The following is a 25,292-nucleotide window of genomic DNA, read 5'->3' as shown; positions in this document are numbered from 1 at the left end:
CTCTCCAGCAAACCATATATATAATGTTGTACTTCTTAATAAACGTGCTTGGCATAAGCTATCAGTTTATATAAGACCCCTGGTCCCAACTCATCTTTATTTCCTCATCCCTGCTCCTTCTGCTAAGGACCTGGTCACTGAAGAATAACCTGCTGGTCCAGGTCATCTAGGATGTAGGGACAAAGTATAAAAGGCTGAAATAAGCCCAAGCTAGGCCTTAATTTGAGTTTGAACTTAAAATATTTTTTATTTGTTTAGAATGTGTATGTGTATAGGCAGAAGCACATAAGCACACCATGACACACACATGTGTAGTTCAGAGAACAACCTGAGAGAGCCTGTGGATTCTGGGATCCAACTCAGGTTGTCAGGCTTATCCGCCTCTATTTGCTGAGCTCTCTTGCTGACCTGAATTCAGATTTTTTTCCTAAGTCTTCCTGTCTCTGTTAATAACAGAGAGATAATAACAGTGCCCAAGAGTTGAGGATCGATGTGGGGGAATGTAAAGCTCACTTGGTATCATGGAGAATTCGGCAAATAAGATCTTCCTTTAGCCGGCCGTGGTGGCATACGCCTTTAATCCCAGCACTTGGGAGGCAGAGGCAGGCAGATTTCTGAGTTCAAGGCCAGCCTGGTCTACAGAGTGAGTTCCAGGACAGCCAGGGCTATACAGAGAAACCCTGTCTCGAAAAAAAAACAAAAAAAACAAAAAAAAAAAAAAGAAAAACAACAACAACAAAAAAAGACATCTTCATTTAAGCTGGAGACTTGAGGGCAAGAGCAAGGAAGTGTGGCTGTGGGCCTGACTGGATGCCCAGTTTCCAGCGCTGTAGAATGTGAGCTCTCTCCACTTCCCCAGAAGGTGCCTGCCTGCTAAAGGACTCTACTAAAGCCTCAATTCCTAATCCCACTCCTGTCGCTGGAAAGCCTTGGAATGGTCACGTGCCTTGACTAAATGCCTGTGGTATATTCCAGTGTTGAAATGCTTGCATATGTGTCCCTGTTCTATCAGCTTCCTGCTACTGACAAAATGCTTTAGACACTTAACAGGAGGGAAGCTTTATTTTGGCTCATGGTCTCAGTCCGTTGGCGATGCTACTTTGAGCCTGTAGTGGGAACAGCACATCATATTGTGAGCATGTGATGGAGGAAGCCTCCAAGCTTCCTCTGAGGTTAAAGCCTTCCTTTTGTCTTAGAGCAAAGCTTGTTCAAACACAAGATGTTAAGGGGGGAATAAAGCAAAGTTACTTTAAGGGCAGGCAAAATATTCCCTAAGGAAAGTTCTCTAAACTCAGAAAACAAACCATTCAATGGCTCCAGGAAGTCCCTGAAACTGACCAGATTCACTAGGCTGCTACCCCCCACCCCCAGATTGCCGAGAGACACACCTAGGCAGGCTAAACTGCCTAAAGTACGCTCAGACCATTGGAACTGCCTAGGAGTATAAAGAGGCCAGCTCAGGTGTCCGACAGTGGCCCAGACTATCTGAATTACCTGGAAAGGTCACTCCCCATCCTGCTAAGCAGCTTTCAGGTTTGCTGTGTGTTCCAGGTTTCTAGTTCTAGGGGTGTCATGCACAGGGGTGTGGGCTTTGACTATGCAGCTTTAAGTTATTTCTGTTCCTGTAACTAACCCTCACCCATGTTCCTGTAACTTCAATAAGGCTCAGTGGTTCAATGAGTTGAACTTTGGTGGTATCTGTATTTTGGTCTGTCATCAGTTTCCTATCTGGGGAGAGTACACATTTGTTCATGTCTCCTCAGAAGCTGTGTCCAACAGTGTTCTCATGGAGGGAACAGTGCTATATAATGCTCCCTCAGAGCCAGGGAGAAAAGAGAGGTCACAAGTCCAATGTGCCTCTAAGAGCAATTAACCAGTTTCCTTTTGCTAGGCCCCAAAGTTTCCTTCATCTCCCAGCAGCACCATAGGCTGGCAACCATAGGATCTAAGGGGAGGCAAGGGCTCAACAAAGGGAACCTTCCCAGTGACCCAAGGACTACAAGGAAAGTCAGGAGAAACATTGGGCATCATGGGTGCTGTACAGCTGGACGATGAGCCACAAAGGTCCCAGGTACAGAATAGCACTGAGTGTAAGATTTGCAGACTTCCTAGTTAGATAGCACTGATGTCTACAGTCCCACCATGCACCATTGACAGGGGAACAGATGAAGTAAAAACTCCTGATTACATTTTAATTACCTGGAAAAATGAATGATTTCAATATAAATATATGTCTCAAACATTGCAATTAATGTTTTTAAAAATATGTGTATTTATTTAGGGTGTATGTATGTGTGTTCCCACGTGTGCCACGGTGCATAGACAGAGGTGAGAGGACAACTTGGGGAATCTGCTCTCTTCTTCTACCATGTGCATTCTAGTGATCGCACTCAGATAGCTTGGTGGCAAGTCCCTTTACCCACTGATCTCACTCACTGGCTCATCATTAGTATTTTTGTTATTTAGGACTAGGGAGATGGATCAGCAGTTAAGAGCTCTTACTGTTCTTGCAGAGGGCCCAAGTTCAAATTCCAGCATCCAGGACATACCACTGCCCAAAACTCCCACCCCTGGGGATCTGATGCCCTCTTGTGGCCTACAGTGGCATCTGCCCCACATGTGTGTATCCTCACACAAACACACATGCGTAACAGAATTAAATTCTTTTTTTAATTCTTAAAAATATTTTTTGTTATTTCAAATTATAGTCATCTGGGAGCTGTACTGGCACATGCCTGCAACCCCAGCACATGGGAGGTAGCGAAAGAGCACTCAGGAGTCACCAAAAAAACGACAACTTAACTGGTTTCCTGTGGTTTTTACTGGTACATCTGGCAAGCCTCCCCAGCATGTGTGGGGTCTTTAAGAAGCTCTATGAGGGCTGGTGAGATGGCTCAGTGGGTAAGAGCACCCGACTGCTCTTCCGAAGGTCCAGAGTTCAAATCCCAGCAACCACATAGTGGCTCACAACCATCCCTAGCGAGATCTGACTCCCTCTTCTGGTGTGTCTGAAGACAGCTACAGTGTACTTACATATAATAAATAAATAAATCTTTAAAAAAAAAAAAAAAAAAAAAAAAAAAAAAAGAAGCTCTATGATCCTCAGCTAGGTGAATCCTTATAGAATGCAGATAAGAAATGATCGGAGTTCACATGACATGTGCTCAGCATCTCTGTTTAGCCAGGACTCACAGCATCTTCCTTGTTCTTTCTGGGTCTCAGATGAGCACATTTATTTACAGGGCTGGAGAGATGGCTCCGTAGTTAAGAGTACTTGCTCCTCTTGCAGAGGACCCAGGTTCAATTCTCAGCACCTACATTGTGGCTCACAACCATCCATAACTCCAGTCCCAGAGCATACAACACCCTCTTCTGACCTCTTCAAGTACCAAGTCTGCACCTAGGGCACAGACATACATGCAGGGAAAATGTTCAAATATAAATAAATACATAAATACATAAATAAAAGGAAACCCCAGGAGCTAGCTTCATCCAACAGGAGGAAAAGGTAGGGTATGTGGGAAGCACCAAGAGTGAATCAAGACACTCCCAGGAGGTGAGGCTGGAGAATTTGGCCTTTGTTTGACTAAATACCAGCAGTCCCATATACCCAAAGTCTCAAGGGTAGAGGGATGTTTGCAGCAGGACCTCGGCATTCCTGGCTACTGTGACTTGGAAATGGTGTGACTGTCATCTAATGAATTCTTGTCTCCAAGGGCCTACTTAATAGATGAGCAAAGCCATGCATGGTCCTGGGAAGTACAGGCAGGAGGATCAGGCCAGCCTGGGCTACAGAAGAACCCATCTCAAAAATAATAAGACTGTGCTCACACCAGCTCTGAGCAAGAGGATGCTAACGCGAACTGCAGAGGTAACTTAAATTATTCTTGCTATAGTTCAAAAATGTAAAAGGAGCAGCAGGAATTAAATTTAGTAATCTATTTTATATAATCTATTCCACAAAATATTATCCTGACATGTCATTAACATTTTGAAATGATGAACAGGGTACTTCACATGCCTCTTCGTGCTGCCTTTAAAGATCCTCTGAGCAGCCTGGTGCAGTGCTGAGTACCTGTGCTTCCAGGGTTGTTCTCAGCTACATAGTGAGTGTGAGGGCAGCCAGGGCTATGTGAGACCCTGACACGAAAACAAACAAATCCTGTCTTCATTTCAGACTGTATTGTTCAGTTTGGATTTACATCTCAAGTATTCACTAAAGGGTATCAAACAGCACAGCTCTTTGTGTGTGTGTGTGTACTCTCTTGAATGTGCATGCACACAAGCTTGTGCATGTAGGATGTGCATGTGTGCATGCCGACCTGCTTGCCTGTCTATCTGTCTGTCTGTGTGGGTCTGTCTGTCTGTGTCTGTGCCTATGTTTGTGCTTGTCTGTTTTGAAGCAGGGTCCCCTATAGCCTGGTTGCCTTCACCTTGTTATGTGATTGAGGCTGGTCTTGAACTCCTGACTCTCCAGTGCTTATTTCTCAAGTACTTGGATTGTGGGCATGTGACTGTGCTTGGATCAGCCTTGTACATTGATGTGTGCAGTGTTTACTTGTGTAGAAATCTGTTGTGTTTTGAAAATTATGTCTAGTGTTTGGAGGTGAGGAACAATTTCTGAACTTCTAGCTGGAGTGTGGCTAGACAAAAGTGGGTTAATTTTATGCTGTCAAAGAGGCTGAAGGTGAATGGATAGGTGTGGACTTGGGGGAAGTTGAGAGAATATGAAAAAGAAAAGGCCTTTGTCCCTCTAAGTCTTCATTGCCTCAGGCACTGGGTGCCAGCCCCCTGAAACCAGAGCTTGGCTGCCACCTAGTGGCCCAATGTTAGTGTAGGGAGTCACAATGTCATCCACACTTATCTCTTACTTGGTATTTGCCTGACTCTGCTGTTGAGGATGTGGACATTTTCCCTCAACAGAATCTCCAGACTCAGAAAGGCAAACACCGCAACTATTCCAGAGGCTGAGGCAGGGAGATCACTTGAACATTCAAGATCAGTCTAGATAGTACAGTGAGACATGTCTCTTTAAAAAAATTAAAATAAAACTTACTGAATTAACTTTGCATTTTAGATTAACATTGATAAATAATCTTTTAGTATAAGTTTGTCCCTGATGTTTAACTGATGGTTTTTTGTCAAACTGAAATGTAACTGGACATCCTGTATTTTATTTGGAAATCCTTCTTCTAGTTCATTCTCAGAGTTCCAAAGGAAAAATATACTCTGAATTGTGCAGGGCAGGAGATTAAATAATAAGGTTGCAATGGGCTCTGAACTACCCTAGGAACCACACATGGAGAATGGGAGGAGTCTGAGGAGCGGGGTGTAGGGTGACAGTCCTGAGAGCACTCAACAAGGACTTAACTAGTTGCCCCAGATGTGGGGACTAATATTGATATGTTTAGTAATACAGTGGGAAGGGTGAGGGGAAGGGAGTAGAGGCAGAGAAATAAAAAGAGAAAGAGGCAGAAAAGAAAAAGGCAGGACATAAAAAGGAAGGAGAGAGAGAAAGAAGGGAAGAGATCGCCAGGAGAGAGAGGGAGAGGGAGAGGGAGAGGGAGAGGGAGAGGGAGAGGGAGAGGGAGAGGGAGAGGGAGAGGGAGAGGGAGAGGGAGAGGGAGAGGGAGAGGGAGAGGGAGAGGGAGAGGGAGAGGGAGAGGGAGAGAGGCAGTCCTTTTATAGGAAGCCAGGCTTGTACCTGGCTGTTGCTAGGTAACTGTTGGGCGGAGCCTAGAGGAAATGCTAACACCCACCGTGATGATAATAAACCTTTGAAACTGTAAACAAGCCCCAATTAGATGCTTTCTCTTGTAAGAGTTGTCTTGGTTGAGGTGTTTATTCACAGCAATAGAACACTGAGGAAAACAGAGAGTACTAGGGAGCAAGACAGTGCTGCGACAGGTCTTACCTTGCTGCTTGTGAGCAGAATGTGGACTTTGGGACTTTGGATTAAGAAAGCAGTTGAGTCCTTCCGGCTGCGGGGACGTTCGGAGTGGACACAGCGGTCGCCCGTTCCCACTGTGTAGCCCTGACTGGAGTGCTGTCCGCTTTGATCACCATTGGTGTTGCCCATCCCTGAGCTTCTGGTGGAGCCTCTGAAGAGAGAATTCCCACCCCCATGGCTGGGGTTCTGCGCTCCGTGTTCCAGAGGCCTCCATGCAGACTGTGAAGAAAGGTGCAGAATCTCTCATGGTACAGAATAGATTCGTCACAAATTTACCAAATCAAGAATTCCAGATAAAGTGTTTCAGCCTAAACCTGAAGATCATGAAAAGTACGGTGGGGACCCCCAGAACCCTCATAAACTGCACATTGTTACAAGAATAAGAAGTACAAAGAGGCGTCCATACTGGGAAAAAGATACCATCAAGATGCTCGGACTACAGAAGGCACACCGCCCTCAAATTCACAAGAACATCCCATTGGTGAACGCAAAGCTGAAAGTGGTTAAACACTTGATACGCATCCAGCCCCTGAAGCTGCCACAGGGACTTCCCACAGAAGAGACCATGTCCAGCACGTGCCTCAAGAGCACGGGGGAGTTGGTCGTGCAGTGACATCTGAAGCCCGTGGAGCAGGAAGTGACGTCCTGATGCCACACAGCTTCAGCTCACAGATGCACTTACTAAGGAAACCATTCTCATTAAAGTGTATGTTCATCCAGTCAAAAAAAAAAGAGAGAGAGAGAGAGAGAGAAAGCAGTTGAATGCTTTAAGTGGGGCAGGACCTCATCCTGCTAAAGCTTCCAACTTGTGGAAAGTAATTAAAGAAAAACTTAAGCAGTGAAGGCCACCATCAACAAGAGAAAGCTGGTACAAATGTTATTGAACAAGGTGGCCATGTTCCAGCTCCAGCAAGCAGCAGAGCTTGGCAGCTTTGACTACAGGGTTCATGGATAAGCATCTGCAGGTCATCATCAGGCAAGAAGGCAACAGGGTTGATGGTGGTGGGTTTCTCAAACTGGACTTGAGAGTGGTTCAGGAGTAGGGCCCAGTCCTGGGTCGCATGAGTGTCAGCTAGCATTCTGGTGTTCCTTGGAGGTCACATGAGTGTCAGCAAGCATTCTGGTGTTCCTTGAGGAGGGCTCCCATGAGATCCTGACCCAGAGTAACTTGCCTGCTTCGTTCACTAGAATAGCAGTAGTCACCACAGCTTTTAGGCCATTCTCTATCTACAGTGTTGTCTTAGTCAGGGCTTCTATTCCTGCACAAACATCATGACCAAGAAGCAGCTGGGGAGGAAAGGGTTTATTCAGCTTACACTTCCATACTGCTGTTCATCACCAAAGGAAGTCAGGACTGGAACTCAAGCAGGTCAGGAAGCAGGAGTTGATGCAGAGGCCATAGAGGGATGTTACTTACTGGCTTGCTTCCCCTGGCTTGCTCAGCCTGCTCTCTTATAGAATCAAGACTACCAGGCCAGGGATGGTCCCACCCACAAGGGGCCTTTCCCCCTTCATCACTAATTGAGAAAATGCCCTACAGCTGGATCTCATGAAGGCACTTCCCCAACTGAAGCTCCTTTCTCTGTGATAACTCCAGCCTGTGTCAAGTTGACACACAAAACCAGCTAGTACAAGGGTCAAATCACTAGGACAGGTATAGCATAGGGTATTTCCATGGCCCCAAAGTTAGGGATAAAATCCCCTTTGCAATGCCTTTTGTTTCACAGACAAACAGATGAAAGGTTTTGAGAGGCCTGGAAGTGGTGGGGCTGGAGTGGAAGTCAGGCCTGTTGTTAAAGCCTCAAGTGCCTGTTGTGCAGTCTCAGTCCAGATTAGGGGCTCAGTGTCCCCCTTTGTGGCAGCGTATAGAGGCCTTGCACAAACCCTGGATCCAGAGGCAGCAGTATTTAGCTGTACCTAGCAACTCTCACACCTGTCTCCTAGTCTTTGGAGTTGGGATATAAAGGATGGCAGCAATCCTGCTCTAAAACAGGCTCCTTTTGCCTCCTCTCAGCTGATAGCCAAGATAAGTAGCTTCTGATGTACAAGGGTGGGCTTTCTTAGCCAACACTCTTTATAATCTATTTTAGTTTTAGAGGCTAGAAGGAGGTCATCTACATATGGAAGGGCAGGAGGACAAGACTTAGTGCCTCATCAAACAGGAATGGAAAGTTTTTAAATCCTTGGGGCAACCTAATCCTAGTAAGTTGCCTGCTGTAACCTCCCTCTGGATGTGTGCACTCAAAAACAAAGATAGGTTATGTTGCAGAATTTTAGTAGAACTGTTGTATCTGGCAGGAATCTGGAGTGATGGCGCTTAAGCCTTGAAGTAGCCTTTTGTCAGAGATTGTTATCTGAGATTTTATGGGGCTGTTCCTTTGAAGGATTCTCAGAGCCTTTTTATATCTTGATCCGGAAACAGACCTGGCATACCAGGAAGTCTCCCATGGCTGTAAGCTGCTTAGGTGATGGATCTTTCAAGATAGCCCTTAGGTCAGATAAGAAGTTTTGATATTCGGAAACTGACTCGCTAAAGGATCCTTTTGTATAACAATATAAAGAACTTCAAACAAGCCCTCTGGGATTCAGTCCTTCAGAGGCTGATACCCTTGCTCCTAAGAAGCCTAAATTCACCATGTGGTGGCTTCCTTTCTAATCAATCAATCAATGAATCAATCAAACAATCAATCATCTGTGTAACCCCAGCAGGGTTGACTCATCTCTGAAGAACTTACAAACCATGAAATTGCCATTTCAGGTTCAAGACATCGAACACCTGTCTGCAAAAATGAAACTCATGAAGGTGCTTGGGTTTGGGACCATGGTGTGGATGGTCGCCACACTCTTATTCACCTCCCTCAGATACTGGACAGTGCTATAATCAGAGGTGATTTTTTTTTCCACAGGCAGGAGAAGTGTATTCCAGTGTGACTGGCAGGGTACCAGACAGGATGCCTTCCTCTCTAAGCCTGGCCATATGGACTGCAATTGCCCTGTTTTGCTTCCAGGATCATTGAGTATTGTTTAGTCTAGTCGGGAATAGCTGAACAATTATAGGTTAGTTGAACAATTGTAGGAACCTGGTGCTGGGCCAGTCCCAGTAGGTTGATTTCTGCCTATACCCCCAGGAATCTTTATTGTAATCGGAAAGACATTCCAACTGTGTCTTTTGATTGGGAGTAGGACTTTCAGCTAGGAGGTATTCTGACAGAGGGCAAGATACCAAAATTTTGCTGGGTGTCTATAAATTTAACTGCATCTCATCATCTTTTCTGATGATGCTTTCACACAAAAATGCTTTCAGCTTACACAAAAGGTCTCATCTCAATCATGGGAAAGGACTGGGCGGTGGTGGCACACGCCTTTAATCCTAGCACTTGGGAGGCAGAGACAGGCAGATTTCTGAGTTCGAAGCCAGCCTGGTCTACAGAGTGAGTTCCAGGACAGCCAGGGCTACACAGAGAAACCCTGTCTTGAAATAATAAAATCATCATGGGTAAGGTTCATCATGAGTGTCCAAGAATGAGTTACTGTCCCCTTTCCTAGTTCTATGGAATGGGTTAATGGTCCAGGGGTAGTAGGCCATTTTTCCCGTTGCCTCTTAGACAATCTTTTGATTAGTCGGTTGTTCCAGGGCTTCTTAAGGACTGACTATGTTGGCCCCGATGTCTATTAAGAAGTTGGTTGCTTCATTCCCAGCGTTAAGTTTTGCCCTAGACTCCTGAGGCCCTGTCACTTTTCTAACTGTGGCACTTGTGGAACCTTTTTCTGAACAGGGCACTCGTTTTCCCAATGTCCTCTCTCCCTGCAGTAGGCACATTGCTCTTTCCCTAATGGTGGTCTGCTTGTCTCCTGGCCTCCTTGCCACCTGCTCTGCCAGACTGGTTTATTATCTGGGTTTTCTCATAGGGCTGCCACTATGGCTTTAGTGGGTCTCTTATCCTGGCTCTCAATAGGTTCTCTGTTGTTAAATACCTTTGAGCCACCTCCAGCAACTGGGGCCTACTCATACAATCAATACTTCTAAAGTTTGTAAATTCTTTCTAACATCTGGGGCTGACTGGCTGGCAAAGACATGTTGAGTACCCGCCTGTTCTCTGGTATTTCTGAGTCCATGGGTGTATGGGTCTATTGGTATATAAGTACAGGAAGCTTCTAGAAGTCACTCTAAGAACCCAGCAGGATGGATGCTCTGAGGCTCCCTGTATGAGCTCACTTGGCCTTGATGGGTTTGTGGGCTTCTGTGCCTCTGCTTAGAGATCAGGCAGGAAAGTCCGAGGGAGGTGTATAGCACATCCTTTCTTTGATTGGTGTTAGGATCTCAGTGGGGTTAGCTGGATAGAAACATGTCCTCAATGCTATATGCATTTTCATCCAGCAATTCCCCATCAGGACCCAGCACAGCTTCCTTAGGTTCCAACTGTATGCAGGCTGATATAAACAGTATGGTCAGTGCTGCTGGCTGACAATCATCCCGGGGTGGGGAGGCTGGTGGGTATAGGAAACACTCTCTAGGAGACAGATGAGTGCCTGCAATTTCTCAAAGAACGGGGGTTTCTGGGACTTCCTGTTGTATGTATATATATATATATATATATATATATATATATATATATATATACTATAAATAGGTATGGGGGCTTCTCACTCAGATCCTTCAGCTCAGAAGGAGCAAGTCTAGAAGCTTTCCAGAGCAGTTCCAGAATGTCAGGAACTGCTGGGGTATGGGTCAAGTCTGAGGAGTCCAGGGAATCAGGGATGGTAATTGAGATAGCTGCTGAATTCTGGAAGGAGACAAAATTGGAGCCCCTGCAGGTCTACAGGGGACACAGAGACTCAGGGGTGGGGTGGGGTATATTTTAGGGGAAAAAGAAGAGGAAAGGGCTTCTGGGGCTGAGGCCTGAAATGGGGGTCATCTCTGTCCAGTAACATTGCGTGGGGGTAATTCTTCCTCTTCTGGATCACTAAATAGAATTTTTGACGCTTTTTACCACTTTGGACTTTGCTACCAGAGCCTGATACTAGCTTTAAGAGAACAAGGCCTGAGCCATGAGGAGGGTGTTGTAGGAGAACTAGTCAAACATCTATGTAAGGGAACCAATCATGGTGGCCAGGATTTCCTATGACCTCCAGTTATACTGCTCAGGCTATTTTATGTGCCTGCAGATATCTATTCAACAACGAAAGAGGGCCACTCTAATTTACAGAGGGTCCAGAGGCATTCTTTAAAAAACTCACATCTTGGAGCCCTGGGCCATCTCAGGTTGCACACTCCTTAGAAGGAAGTTGTCCACACCACTGAGGTCTGAGGCTGGCCTGTGCTGAAACCTGGAGATTCATCAAACTGGAGAGAGTCTTGAAAAAAAATCTCAGTGGGACCTCCAAATGTTTAGGGGTAGAGACTTAAAGACCACTCACCATGAACAAAGTCTGAGTTCAGAGTCTGTATTAAGTTACCAGTGACAACCTGGAGAGAAACCCTTCTTACAAAGCAGTCTCAAATGCATCTTACAGGGAGCTTTTAAAGGCAATAGATAAATAAATAAATAGATTTCACAGGAAAAAAAAAAAAAAAAAAAAAACAACCCACATCCTTGTTGGCAGTTGGAGAGGGGAGTAAAGCAAGCAAGCAGTTTAACAGAAGCCAAAATCATGCAGTTATCTGGGGCATTCTGACTCTGAGTTCCTAGAATAGGGTTGGGTATTTTCCCTTGGGACTTTCCATGATGGGAGCAGAAAAGGGAGGTGGGGGCCATTTTAGGCTAAACCAAAGATGGCTCCAGCTGAGACAAGTTGGAGAATCCTTTCATCATACCAGTTAAAGCAGATACTGATCTACCTGTCCACCTAACTGTATCTTAGATCTACCTGTCCATCTAACTGTATCGTAAGAGTTATTTTATTTTTATTGTGTGTATGTGCATGTATGTGTGAGGGCAGAGCTGTCTGAGTTGCAGGTAGTTTTGAGTCACCCGATGTGGGTGCTAGAAATCTTCCTCTGACCCTCTGCAAGAGCAAGAAGCACACTTAATCACCGAGTTATCTGTCCAGCACTACCTGATATGTTTTTGAAGCTGAAGTGGCTCCAAATTTCACAGTTCCAATTCCTGGTGAAGTTTTTAATAATAAGAACAGATTAAAGTGAACAATGTTATTTCCTCAGTGTTAAGATTTCAGGAATCTCATTGTTGCTTTCCAGGTAAGACCACAAGAATAACCCATTTTCCAACAAAAGACAAGGTGAATTTTCCTTCGAGACAAGATCTCACTATATAGCCCTGACTGTCCTAGAACTCATACTGTAGACGAGGCTGGCCTCCTATTCACAGAGCTCTGCTTGCCTCTGACTCCCAAGTTCTGGTATTAAAGGCATGTACCACTATGCCCTACAAGAACATGGTTTTTTTTTTTTTTTTTAAATTACGTATTTTCCTCAATTACATTTCCAATGCTATCCCAAAAGTCCCCCATACCCTCCCCCCACTCCCCTACCCACCCATTCCCACTTTTTGGCCCTAGCGTTCCCCTGTACTGGGGCATATAAAGTTTGCGTGTCCAATGGGCCTCTCTTTCCAGTGATGGCCGACTAGGCCATATTTTGATACATATGCAGCTAGAGACAAGAGCTCCGGGGTACTGGTTAGTTCATAATGTTGTTGCACCTATAGGGCTGCAGATCTCTTTAGCTCCTTGGATACTTTCTCTAGCTAAGAACATGGTTTCTTGATTAATAGCCTAGTGGAAGGGTGCTTACATAGCATGTGATAGACCCTGGGTTCCATCTATAATGTCAAGTGTGTGGATATGAGAACACACACACACACACACACACACACACACACAATGTTAAATTCTTTCCTTCAGTCTGCACAACAGAGTAACAGAGGAGGATAAAATTCAAGCTGATTGGGACTGGAGAAATGGCTCAGTGGCTAAGAGCACTGGCTGCTCTTCCAGAGGACCTAGGTTCAATTTCCAGCATCCACATGGCAACTCACAACTATCTATCACTCCAGTTTCATGGGGGCTGGGAGGATATACCACAAGTTCACACTCTGACCACTGCCGCTGCCAGATAAAGCTTCTCTGACGAAGGCTGAAGGCTGGACTGGTGTGGGGGTACTCACCAGACATGGGTGTGAGACAATAGGAAGTCTTTATTAGCCAGCCAGCTACCATAATGGGTGTTCCAGATCCCAGTGTAGCACTGAGCTCATAAGCACAAAAACCATGACCTGGATTGATAGACTTCAGCTAAGAACAGTTAGCCAGAAGCAGAACTACAGAAGTCAAAAAAAAAAAAAAAAAAAAGCAAGGACAGTACCAGTACAGACTTTCCCAGGCCAGGCATTGGTGTCGCAGGCCTATAATCCTAGCACTTGGGAGGCAGAGGCAGGCAGATTTCTGAGTTCACGGCCAGCCTGGTCTACAGAGTGAGTTCCAGGACAGCCACAGCAACACACAAAGAAACCCTGTCTCAAAAAAACAAAGAGAGAGAGAGAGAGAGTGAGAGAGAGAGACTTTCCTAGAACTGTTGGCTTTGATGGCTTAGGTCTTTGTTTTATTTTGGCAGGTGGTGCTGTCTGAATGGTATTTCCATCATGGAGTCATGGAGTATGGGGCCTCTTACATCCTCCACTGGTCTTAGTGAGTGAGTCAAACATGGACTTTAAGATGCAGGGTTCATTGTTTTAGTTTAAGATGAGGGTTTGTTGTTAATCCAGTCAGAATGAGAATTAAAGGCCCAGCCAGTGCTGATAGCAGAGAGTTAGGCTGGACCACGAGAACAGAGACTGGTATACCAGTTATCTGATTTATGACTTTGTCTCTTTTTCTTTTTGAGTTTTGTTTTTTTCCAGACATGGCAAGATTATTTATTTCTATTTACTCCTGATTAATTAGCATAGAAACAAGAGGTTTTTGGGTTTTTTTTCCCCAAAAGCTAGACATAGTTTCCTTAATCTCATGGGAAGTACGTCTAAGCCTCTCCAGTTTTGTAAGATCATTTCTGCAAAGGAATCTAACTGTTGTTTCAATACTTTTAAGCCCTAATCGACCTGCCTACTTAGTTTGGAAAATGTCAGAAGAGGCACATTTAGTCACCATTGGTCATGCCCACCAGGAAGCGTCAGGTTCCTGTTGTTATCCAGACGGATGAACCCATAAGGCAGAATGGCAGGTACCAGAGCAAGGGGAAGGACCAAGGTTAAAGGTTTTTGGGTTTATATATATATATATATATATATATATATATATATATATATAATAGATAGGTTTTAGTCCCATACAAATCCTCTAATTGTAATTTGGGCTGCCCACAGTGAACATGAGTGTGGCGGTCAGTGGGCTGACAGTGGTTAGGGCTGGGAGGCTAAGCACAAGCAGCAATCCTTGCTGATCTTTGCCTGAGAATGATTCACTATTCCCAAGATCCCTTCCTGTGCCATGGAGTCTGTTTATCCAGGTTTTTCCTATTTCCCAAAGGCTAGAATGTTTTTAACTTTAGTTTTGTTCTGCTTTGTTTTTTTAAGACAGGGTTTCTCTTTTGTAGCCTGGCTGTCCTGGGACTCACTTTGTAGATCTGTAGATCTCTGCCTCTTGAGTGCACCACCACCACCACCCAACAATCAGCATTTGAGGAGGGCAGACTCTTTTTAAAGGAAAATTTCAGGAAACCTCAGTTTTTACAAGAACCTCCCTTGTTTCTGAAACTAGGGCCCCAGCTGCATGGCATGCATAGAACTGTAAACTCTGTATTTTATGTCACAAGATACATTCCCACATCTTTCCTTTTTTCCATCCAACCAGACACTTGAAGTGGCCATCAGCGAGTAATGGTCAAGATGGAGTACGGGCTGCTGTTCTGTAGCTGAGCTAGCTAAAACCTTCTCTGTGTCTGCTTCCCCAGTCTCCAGTCCAGGTCTGGGAGCTCTGGGGTTGGTCCACGACCCTGCATTCATACCCATAGTGCAAAACACAACTCAGGAGGAGGTAGTGGGGTAGAGAGTGGAAGGGTATGGGGACCCAGTGAAACCTTAATTTCAACAGGTTCATAGTCCAGAGACAGACCATTGACAGCTGTGTCGGTGGCTTTTGCTTTCTCAGACTGGTGTAGTAGATTCATGGTGTGATGCCAGTTAGCTTGCCCACTGTAGGAGTGGAGAGAATCACCGTGTAGGATCCTTTCCAGGTCAGTTTCAGCACCCCTTTGGCTATTCACTTGACACTGATGGACTGGAACAAGGGAAAACTGGTGGTGGTCTCAGAGGTTGGCTCGGCCTCTCTGTTTAGTGACTAGCCTGTATGGAGAGCTAGAGGGCCCATAGTGACCTGAAAGGAATGTTTAGAGAGTTCTGCCAACTGTGGTCTCCAAGCCTGAGAAGCACTGAGGGAGGTCCTCCAAACATAATCGCACAGGGGTGGGGAGCGTGAGGGGGGTTAAATCCCTCCCTAGATGGGGTGCAGCAGGCTGAGCCAAAGCGAAGGAGGGGGTCTATCCATCTACTGCTGGTCTCTAATGAGAGTTTTGTTAAGAGTTTTTTAAATGTCTTGTTGTTTTTGTTGTTGTTGTTTTTAACCTGCCCAGAACTCTTAGTTCTAGCTGCACAATGAATTTTTCAATCTATGTTTAAAGCTTTAGCTATTTGGGCTACAGAAGTCAGGCCTTTGTTGGACTCCATTGCTAGGAGGAGGACCAATTCCTGAGGAGCATCTTAGCTATGGTTTGAACAGTTTTAGTCTGGATGAGGAACACTTCTACTCACGCAGAAAAGGGATCTCTAAAAACTAACAAGTGCTTTCATTCTTCCCCAGCAGGCCGGATCATGGTGAAGTCAGTTCTCCCAGAGTCTGCCAGAGTGTTGGTCTCTCATTTGGCCCCTTTCCGGGGTATGGAATCTCTGATTTGGATTCACTTGAGCACAAACCTGGCATCTGGCTGAGACATCTCTCCTACTAGGTTGCCCAGTCTAGGTACAACATGCCTTATTCTGAGCAACTCAGGTTTTGTGGGCCCCAGCTGAGGAGACCTGCCAATTGTTTCTGGGAGAATGACCTTTCCTTCTGGTGTCTTCCATCAGCCTGTGAGGTTGAACTGTCCATTTCTGCTTTACCATGGAGTCTCTCTCAGGTAGCACTGGGTCTTGATATCAATAGTCTTAGGGCCCTTTGTCAGATAGCCAGGTCAGCAATCTCACAGTGAAGGCAGCTATTTGTAGGGGAAACCAAATACCTTCTAGAAGGGCCAAGATTTTTCAAAAATATCTCTTCTCCCAGTGGTGAGAAACCCCTTTCTCTATAGATCATACTGTGGATATGGCTGGTAGTGAAAGCATCCTGGCTGACATTCGGTGTATGTGGTGGTCGATTTCCACTTCCCCGTCTGAGAGCCTGGGTCAGAGCAGTCAGTTCTGCTCTCTAGGCTGAGGTACCTGGCTTGGGCCCAAATCATTTCCGTTACAGTAACTACTGCATCTCCTCTGGTTTTGTCTTTCATCACCTGATATTCATGGGTGAGCATCTGCATCATCAGGCAAGACAGTAACCTAACTTCTCAAACTGGACTCGAGGGTGGGCCAGGAACAGGGCCTGGTACTGGATTACACAGTCAACAAGCAGCCAACGTTCTGGTGCTGGGAGGAGGAGGGCCTCAACCATGTTGTGGGTGTTGTGAGTATCAGATCTTCTTTTGTTTATTTTTGTAGCCCTAGCTGTCCTGGAACTCACTCTGCAGATCAGGCTGGCCTTGAACTGAGAGATCTGCCTACCTCTGTCTCCTAAGTGCTGGGATATAAGATCTTGACCCAGAGTTTGAGGCTAGCCTGGTCTACAGAGTGAGTTCTAAGACTACCAAGGCTACACAGAAGGGGGGGGGGCGGCAAAGATGGGCCAGGTTGCTGCCAATAGGAGGCTGAAAAGTCCATCATTCAGGTCCAAGACAGTGAACACCTATTTCTTTAGAGGACTCAGGCCCATGAAAATCAGAGGTCCCAGGCAGGAGAGGTGTATTCCAGGGTGACTGACTAGCTGGGCACCAGGATGCCTGTCTCTTTAATCCAGGTAATAGGGACTACAATTTCCCCTTCTGTTTCCAGGGTCATTGGGTATTGTTTAATCTGGAAGGAGATAGCTGAACTGGTTAGTTGAACAACCAGTTGAACAACTGGGCCAGTCTTGGAAGGTTGCTTGGTTTCTTCTGACAGAGGGTGAGACACCCAAATTTTGCTTGGTGTTTGTAAGTCTACCTTTGTCTCATCATCAGAGAAGGTGACAAAAGGTCACCTTCCAGTCTATGCAAAAGGTTTTGACCCAATCAATTCTCTATTGTTAACATCCTTTGAACTCCCTTCAGCAACTGGGACCTACTTAAACTTTTATATTTTTTAACTTTTTTTTCCCCAAATATTTGGGGCCGATTGGGTGACAAAAAGGCTTTTCTTTTTCTTTTTCTTTTTCTTTTTTTTAGCAGTTGTCTTTAATTCCTTTAAAAAGGACCTAGTGCCAGGCAGTGGTGGCGCATGCCTTTAATTCCAGAACTTGGGAGGCAGAGGCAGGCGGATTTCTGAGTTCTGGGCCAGCCTGGTCCACAGAGTGAGTTCCAGGACAGTTAGGGATACACAGAGAAACCCTGTCTTGAAAAACCAATCAATCAATCAATCAATCAATCAATCAATCAGACCTAGTAAGCTAGGCAGTTGTGGCACATGTCTTTAATTTAACCCCAGCACTCTGGGAGGCAGAGGCAGGCAGATCTCTAAGTTCGAGGCCAGCCTGGTCTACAGAGCAAGTTCCAGGACAGCCAGAGCTGCACAGAGAAACCCTGTCTTGAAATACCAAAAGAAGAAAAAAAGGGGTGTGTGTATGTGTAAGAGGAGAGGACCTCTAAGAAATGTTTTAAAGTCTCCTTGGTCACTGTTAGAAGGAAACATCCACTCTATTGAGGCTGTGTTGCTTGGCAGTGATTCCTCTGCTGGCTCAGGGATGGTTAGTTGGTTGGTTTGTTTTCAGAGAATGGTGGGAGTTTTTAGTTTTCCAATTACATAAATCACTGATTGATAAGGAGATATAAATCATGAAGGACTTATGAAAGGAGTGGAACTTTCTTTTTTCTTTTGGGCTCTGCCCAGGGGTTTGGTTCCCCTTCCTTGGGGCTGCTTAGAATGCTCACCTGGCGGAACTAGTTCCCCCCTCCCTGTGTGCATTCTGCTTGGATGGCCTTGTATGAGAGGCCCCGCCCCTTCCCACCTCCACACAGGAACCAACCCTGACTGTGAGCTTGAGTCAAGCAGCAATAAAAGCATGTGCTCCTGATCCTAGAGTGGGACAGGTGGAGGCTTGGGGGAGGCTCTGGGTGATGTGGCAGAGTCCCAAGGATTAGGGTTCCCAACAGGAGGTGGCACAGGTCTTAAGCTAGGTGGAGAGAGGGTCTCACATCAGAGAAAGCCACTGGATCAATACAGGGAAATAAAACTGACAGAAACACAGAAAGACACACACACACACACACACACACACACACACACACACACACACACACACACATCCCGCGCGCGCGGTGGGGGCAGGGAGAGGAAGAGAGAGAGAGAGAGAGAGTACAATTTAACTACATATAACTACATATCCATTTAGCAAAACAGTAACAGCAGATGCTCCCAGGGGGCCTTGGACTGTCCCAGAACTATGGACTTTGATGGGTTAGAACAGTGGCTCTCAACCTTCCTAATGCTGAAAACCCCTTTATGTTGTAGTGACTCCCAGCAATAAAATTATTTTTTTCCTGCTTCACAACCGTAGTTTCGCTGCTATGAACTGTCATGTAATTGTGCTTCCCTATGATCTTGGGTGACCCCTGTGAAAGGGTCAACTGACGCAGACATGGGTCGCGACCCACAGGTTGAGAACCACAGGAGTTTGCTCGGGCTTGGCAGGCGGTGCTGCCTCTATGTTGGGTCCCATGAGTGGCACTCCCTTCCTGGTGTTGGCTGTGCTAAGGTCCACCTGTGAGTGCCTGGGAAGTCCAGGTTAATGTTTTATTTGAGCCTGTCCTCGAGTCCATGTCACTTTGTTTTGCAGCATCTTTTATCTACTTTATTTTTTCCCTTCACACTCAGGCCCAACCATTAGCAATCAGTTTACCAAGCACTTGTTGAATAAGCTGAAGATGCTATTGGGAAAACAACCTGAATGCCAAGTAAAGCTACAGTCCTTATATATGCCATGTGAAACAGTATTTATTAACATTAAACTTCCGTCCATATGTAAATGCTATTATTAGTCTCAGTACTGTTCATTAAAGCTCTTCTGCATTCCTCAGCTCAGGATGCAACTTTAAACCATGAACATCTTGTGGCCATGTTCCTTTAGTCTCCTTTAGTCCCTGCTTTTTCAGCACTTGGATAGCTATTTTGTAGTAGTTGATCCAATGTTTTCTTCTGAGATTTGGCTATGCACTTTGGTTTTTTGGGGGTGGTGGTGGTGATGGTGGTATAGAGGATGAGCCTCAGAACTTCAGGAGTGCTACGGAAGAGCTCTGTCACTTAATGACACAGCAATCACACAGAAGTGATGTGTGCCCTGCTCATTGTATCTTATCAGGAGGCTTGTGATCGCTGCATGACCCATTGAGGAGATGTTGACATTGGTTGCCTTGATTAATTTGTTCTTCTGGACCAAGAGATTATAACAGTACGAGTTTTGCATTGTGGTGACTAATTGGTGAGAGGCACATCTGTGTAAGTATCCTGTTTCGTTTCCTCACTCCTGACCTTCCAAATCCTATTTACTACTTGCCGTTCTAATAAAAGGAGAGGCTGCAAGTTTCTCTTCTCCTTGTTTATTCTTTTCTTTCTTTCCTGTGTGTGCTTTGCTTGTTTTTGTGTATATAAGTATTTTGTCTACCTGTGTGCTGTGCACCATGTGCATGCCTGGTGCCCATGGAAGCCTGAAGCAGGCATCAGATTCCTTGGAACTGGAGTTACACATGGTTGTGAACTGCCATGTGCATGCTGAGAGGTGAACCCAGGCCCCATGGAAGGGCAAGCAGTGCTTTCAACCCTTGAGCCAGCTTTTGAGGCAGTATCTGTAGCCCAGCTGGCCTTGAATTCGTAGTTCTCTTGCCTCAGCCTTCCAAGTCCTGGGATTATGGCCATCATGGTCTGTCTATCTTTCTCTGTGTGTGTATATATATGAACACGGGGTGTGGCTGCACATGCACTAGCACATGTGTTCATATAGGCAGAGATTGAACTAGGGTTTCTTTAGAGGAGTCATCAGCATTACTATTAGTAGTTTTTCGAGACAGGAAAGTTTCTCTGTGTAGTCCCTGGCTGTCCTGGAACTGGCTCTGTAGATCAGGCTGGCCTTGAACTCACAGAGATCCTCCTGTCTCTGCCTTCCGAGTGCTGGGATCTAAGGTGTGCACCACCACTGGCCAGCTCAGGGGATGATTTTTAGAGGTCACTTCTCTCCTTCCATTATGAGTGCCAGGCATCAAGGTCAGCTCGATGGGCTTGTTTAGCGAGTGCCTTTGCTGGCTGAGCCATCCCACCAGCCCTTCATTATTCTTCATCAGGGCCCTCACAGCAGCTAGCCAGCAGACTCGGGGATCAGCCTTTCTCTGCTTTCCCTAGTCCTAGCACTACAAGCAAGAGCCACTGAAGACTGAAGTCACCATTGATGAGCCATTTCCCTGGCCCCTTTGTTTGCTTCTCTATGTCACTAAAAACTCATGGATTCTCTTGCTGGTTCCTGGCGGCTGGAAGGTGAGCTGTTCTCTTCTATCCTGCCCTCCCTGCCAAAAAAAAAAAGTTCAGAGATTTACTGTCTTAAAGAAGATGCAGCTGATGAGCCAAGCACAGCATCTGGGAGAGGAGGGAGTATCCTGAAGCAGGAGAGTGTGGTGCTCAGTAGTTTAGAGCACTCCTTTTCTCCCAGAATTGGGTTCAATTTCCATCACTCACATGGCAACTCACAGCCATGTGTAATCCAGGCCCAGGGGATCTTCTGCCCTCTGCTGGCCTCCATGGATACTGCATGTAAGTGATGCATACTAAACATGCAGGCAAATGCTCATACCAGTATAATTCTTGTTGCTGTTTTGGGTTTTTGTTTTGTTTGGCTTTTTTTTTTTTTTTTTTTTTTTTTGAGACACGGTTTCTTTGTATAGCCCTGACTACCCTGGAACTTGCTCTGTAGACCAGGCTGGACTCAAACTTAGTGACCTGCCTGCCTCTGTCTCTGAAGTGCTGAGATTAAAGGTGTGCCCCACAGCTTGGCATAAGATAAAATTTAAGAAGTGTGGTGGGGGGAGGATTGTAGGGAGTAGTGGGAGAGAGAGAGAGAGAGAGAGAGAGAGAGAGAGAGAGAGAGAGAGAGAGAGAGAGAGAGAGAGAGAAAGAAAGAATATGAACCTCCCAAGATACCAGCAATGGACTTTGCCATAGCAGAGCCAGGAATTTATGTGGGTAGGAACAGATTTGTCTCTGCACAAAATAATGGCCACCGTTGTTCATATTGTTGTGGGATCCGCTTAGATCCAACATAACTCAATACCGAGTCAGTACAGATGACACAAATTTAGTGTAATCAAGCCACTACTGACCCATTAGGGCCACAGACCAGACTTGGGAGCTGAACTGTGACCTTGAAGGAAAGTTGTACAGCATATTTAAAGGATGGAAGCATAACATGACAGGGGCAGGGTGGGCTGGAGCACTGTCTAATTATATTTTGACATAAGGGGTTGAGCAAGGGAGCTTCCTGCAATCAGGATGGGAGTTGGCTCCTAGGCCTGGGAATATGAACTTAGTTGACTCTGCCAGCCAGATGGAGAAGCTGTCCTTGTGATGGCTGGACTCAAGCAACTGTATCCTTACAAGTTGTCTCTGAGATGGCTGGACTCAGACAACTGTCTTCTAACAGAGGCTGTTCAGCTGTTGGGAAGTCGCCAGTTCCCATAGTTTCCCCTATGATTAAATGGAATCTGAAAACAAAATGGCAGTACTTAGGACTGCTTGTCCCTAACATTCTGTGCCAAGAATCTGGATGGATGGCAACATATAAGGGAGGCACAGGGGAGAAAGCCCAGTGAGTCAGCTATACACGGAGGGACACCTCTCTCCAGGCTGTTACTATGACATCATAGGGAAAAGTGACCTTCAAACACAAGATTTTTGGTGGAGAAGCCGGCGGTGCTATGTGGTGATGTTAGGGTGGCATCTGGGATGAGAGACTTCCACATGCATCTGAGAAGACTGAGCAGCCTTCGTGAGCCCGCGTTCCAGGGAAAGGGACCTCCAGACTGGATGGACAGCTGGAGAAAATAAACCACTGTACAGATGTGAAGCTGGAGCCGCGCTGTCTGCTCGCGTGATGACGTCATTTCAGAAAGCACAGATCAGGAATAGGCTCAGAATAGGATTCCAGAACAGGGGCCAGATAGCTCAACGGTCCCGAGTTCAAATCCCAGCAACCACATGGTGGCTCACAACCATCTGTAACGAAACCTGACTCCCTCTTCTGGAGTATCTGAGAACAGCTACAGTGTACTTACATATAATAAATTAAAAAAAAAAAAATTCCAGAACAGAGCAAAAGGCTTCCTCCTTGCTACACCCTCAGAGACAGGACTTTTGAGGGCCAGGCCACAGTACTTAGAGACTCACATACTGAAGCTTGTGTTGTCAGCGGGTGGAAATCAGGATATAGGTCCTAGCAGCTGGAACTGCTGGCAGTGTAAGCACGACCCCAAGTCATCTGAAGGGGCTTCAGGACTCTAACTGCCTTTGGTCCCTCGGTGATTAGAATGGCCAGAAGTCCCCAGAGGGTACTGAGGAGTCCCCAGGACCTCCAGCAAGCCAGTCCACTGTGCTTTGCCTTTGGCTAGCACAGCTCCCCAGGGACAAGGTAGGGACTCAGGTCTTGTCCTGACTCAGCCTGGTAAACTGTACTGGGATCCAATGTAACAGGAGATAACAACAATAGCAACAACAAAAGATACATCAAGATTAACATGGACAGGAAGTCAGTTTGTAGAGAAAGGGCTGTAAGAGACCATGCACCAGTATGGTGGATACTTTTTAGGGACTTTGCTCAGCTTACTAGCCCACTTCCATTCTTGGGTAGTTTTGTTTTTTTATATGTATGAATGTTTTGTCTAGAAGCATATATACTCACATGTTCATGCAGCACCCAGGGAGGCCAGAAAAGGGTATCAGATCCCATGAAACTGGAGTTAGGTAAGGTTGTGAATCACTATGTGTGTGGTTCCTTGGAATCAAACCTGGGTCCTCTGGTTCCCCGTCTTCACAGCTGAACCATCTCTCCAGCCCGTTTTCACCTCCCTCCCTTCCTTCCTCTCTTCTCTCCCTCTCTCTCCCTCCCTTCCTCCTACTCTCTGTTTTTTGTTTTTGTTTTTTTGAGCTGGGTTTCTCTGTGTAGCCCTGGCTGTCCTGAACTTGCTTTGAAGATCAGGCTGTCCTGGAACTCACAAAGATCTGCCTGCCTCTGCCTCCCAAGTGCTGGGATCAAAGGTGTGCACCGCCAATACCACCTGTCCTTTTCCATTTCTTGATAAGTTGTCTAATTTTATTCCATGCCTAGTTTAAAAGGTGTGACCTTTTCTCCATCTTCTGGCAGCTGTTAGAGTTTTCAACTAGCCTTGATTGCTTTTTTCAAACTCTAATAAAGTTGTCCTGAGCTTCCTTTGAGTCTCTTCTAAATTCTTGTATTAATGATACTAAGAACCCCCCAAAGAATCTTACTTTTTCCAGGAACAGAAGGAGGAGGAGTATTCTGACCGATCCCTCAGGTCCCCCACAGGTGGAGCTAGAGATTGATAAGGTCAAGGACTCTGGGGAGAGGATGCAGGCTCACCTGCCATCTGGCGTTTGGGCTTTCACACTGGCAAGCAGAAGCTGAAAGCCATCCAGTACAGGATACAAGGCCGGTGTGCCAGCCCTACCTCAGCTTACACACAGGAATGCTACTGCTACTGCTTGTCCGAGGCAGGACGGAAGTCCCTTCTTGTTCTACAGAATGAGGTGTGCCGGCTCTCCACCCCCCACTCCCCCCACCCCTGCAACAGCACAGCTATGCAGCTTTGTAGGAGCTGCACAGCAAAATCACTCACCTGCACTGAGCACTGTTGCACTGGACTCACATGTTTTTATATATGGAAAGCTAAAACACCAATTTTTCTAGTTATTTTTAAATATAATAAATGCACTTGCTACTGTAAAAAAAAAACAATCCCTCATTGGTTACAAGTTCATCTAATTAGTTTTAAAATAAATTACCATGTATTTATTAAGTGTCTCTGTATACATGTGAAGGTCTGATGACAACTTGCCAGACTCCTTTCCTTCCACCGCTGGGTTTCTGGGGACTGAACTAGAGTTGACAGGCTTGGCAGCAAACATCTTTACCTCTGAACCATCTCATGGGCTCCAATTAGTTATACTCTTATTACCTTTATTATTTTGATACTGAAATTTCACAGATTTGGCTAGTAGAGTCTTCAAGAGAGCTCCTGGGTCGTTTTGCACATTCTCATCCATCACCACTGTTAGCATTCCTTCTAGGCTCCGCCCCACAGTTACCTGGCAACAGCGAGGTATGCCCGGCTTACTATAAAAGGGGCTGTTCGCCCCCTCCTCTCCCTTACTCTTTGCCCCCTTCCCCCTCCGCCCTCTCTCTTCACGCGTTCCTGGCCGGCCTCTCTCCCTTCTCCTCATTCTCTACTCCCTTTCCTACTCCACTTCCCATGCCTCCTCCTCCTGTTCTTCTTCTTTATAAAACAGAACAACCACTGACCTTACTTTCTTGTACAAGGCATTCCAAACTGGTATTTCTAGAACTGGCTTTTTCATCCGCCCATTATTTTTGCGACACGGTCCCATGTATCCCAAGCCTGCTTCGAAAACGACATTGAAGTTCTGACCCATCACCCGAATGAATGCTATGATTAGCTGGCGGGTACGCACATATTTATTCCCACGTCTTCACGCGGGCGAGGCGAGCTCGCCCATCCACCGAGCTGCCTTCCCTCCTCTTCCAGCGCTAGGAAACCCTACGGAAAGACCAGACGCCCTCCCCTTCCTGTCCCGGGGCGGAACTTACCAGCCGGGCGCCTGGGCCGGAGAGCAGCGCTGCACACCAGCCTTTTCCGGCTGGAACCGGAAGTTGTTCTACTAGAGGCGGCTCCGCGTCAGGTGACCAAGTTCCCGGTAGGAGGGGTCGGAGGTTCAATCTTTCTGACTGACGCGTCTCTAAGACTGGCTCGGCTACTCCGGGACGGGGGAACGGACAGCTGGCGTCGCTGGCGCTCGCTCTACCGCGGCGGCAG

At 46.1% G+C, this 25,292-nt stretch overlaps 1 protein-coding gene, 1 long non-coding RNA gene and 1 pseudogene across 8 annotated transcripts in view; 2 read left to right on the top strand and 1 right to left on the bottom strand.

Moving 5' to 3' along the window:
• The window catches only part of 8430429K09Rik (RIKEN cDNA 8430429K09 gene), a 27,395-nt gene extending 2,331 nt beyond the window's left edge, over positions 1-25,064 (bottom strand). Inside the window, exons 1-2 of one of the 3 annotated variants that reach the window (NR_028317.1) lie at positions 24,761-25,064; positions 5,915-6,169 (exon numbers count right to left, since the gene is read on the bottom strand). This is a non-coding gene — a long non-coding RNA (RIKEN cDNA 8430429K09 gene). Of the gene's footprint in view, positions 1-5,914; positions 6,170-19,158; positions 20,739-24,760 lie in introns of those variants that run through there. The other 2 variants (NR_045275.1, NR_045276.1) reach the window with 2 other exon arrangements.
• On the top strand, positions 6,125-6,682 carry Gm11945 (annotated as a pseudogene).
• Positions 24,545-25,292, top strand: part of Rnf185 (ring finger protein 185) — a 36,984-nt gene continuing 36,236 nt past the window's right edge. For 4 of the 5 annotated variants that reach the window (NR_110959.1, NM_001290473.1, NM_001290472.1 and 1 more), the window contains exon 1: positions 24,545-25,292. The gene's annotated coding sequence lies outside the window, so the exon portion shown is untranslated. The other variant, XM_006514594.4, reaches the window with a different exon arrangement.

This window comes from Mus musculus, chromosome 11 (genome assembly GCF_000001635.26).
Source record: "Mus musculus strain C57BL/6J chromosome 11, GRCm38.p6 C57BL/6J".
Classification (NCBI taxonomy): domain Eukaryota; kingdom Metazoa; phylum Chordata; class Mammalia; order Rodentia; family Muridae; genus Mus; species Mus musculus.
The sequence above is the reverse complement of the archived record's forward strand: the minus strand, read 5'-3'. Positions and strand labels throughout refer to the sequence as shown.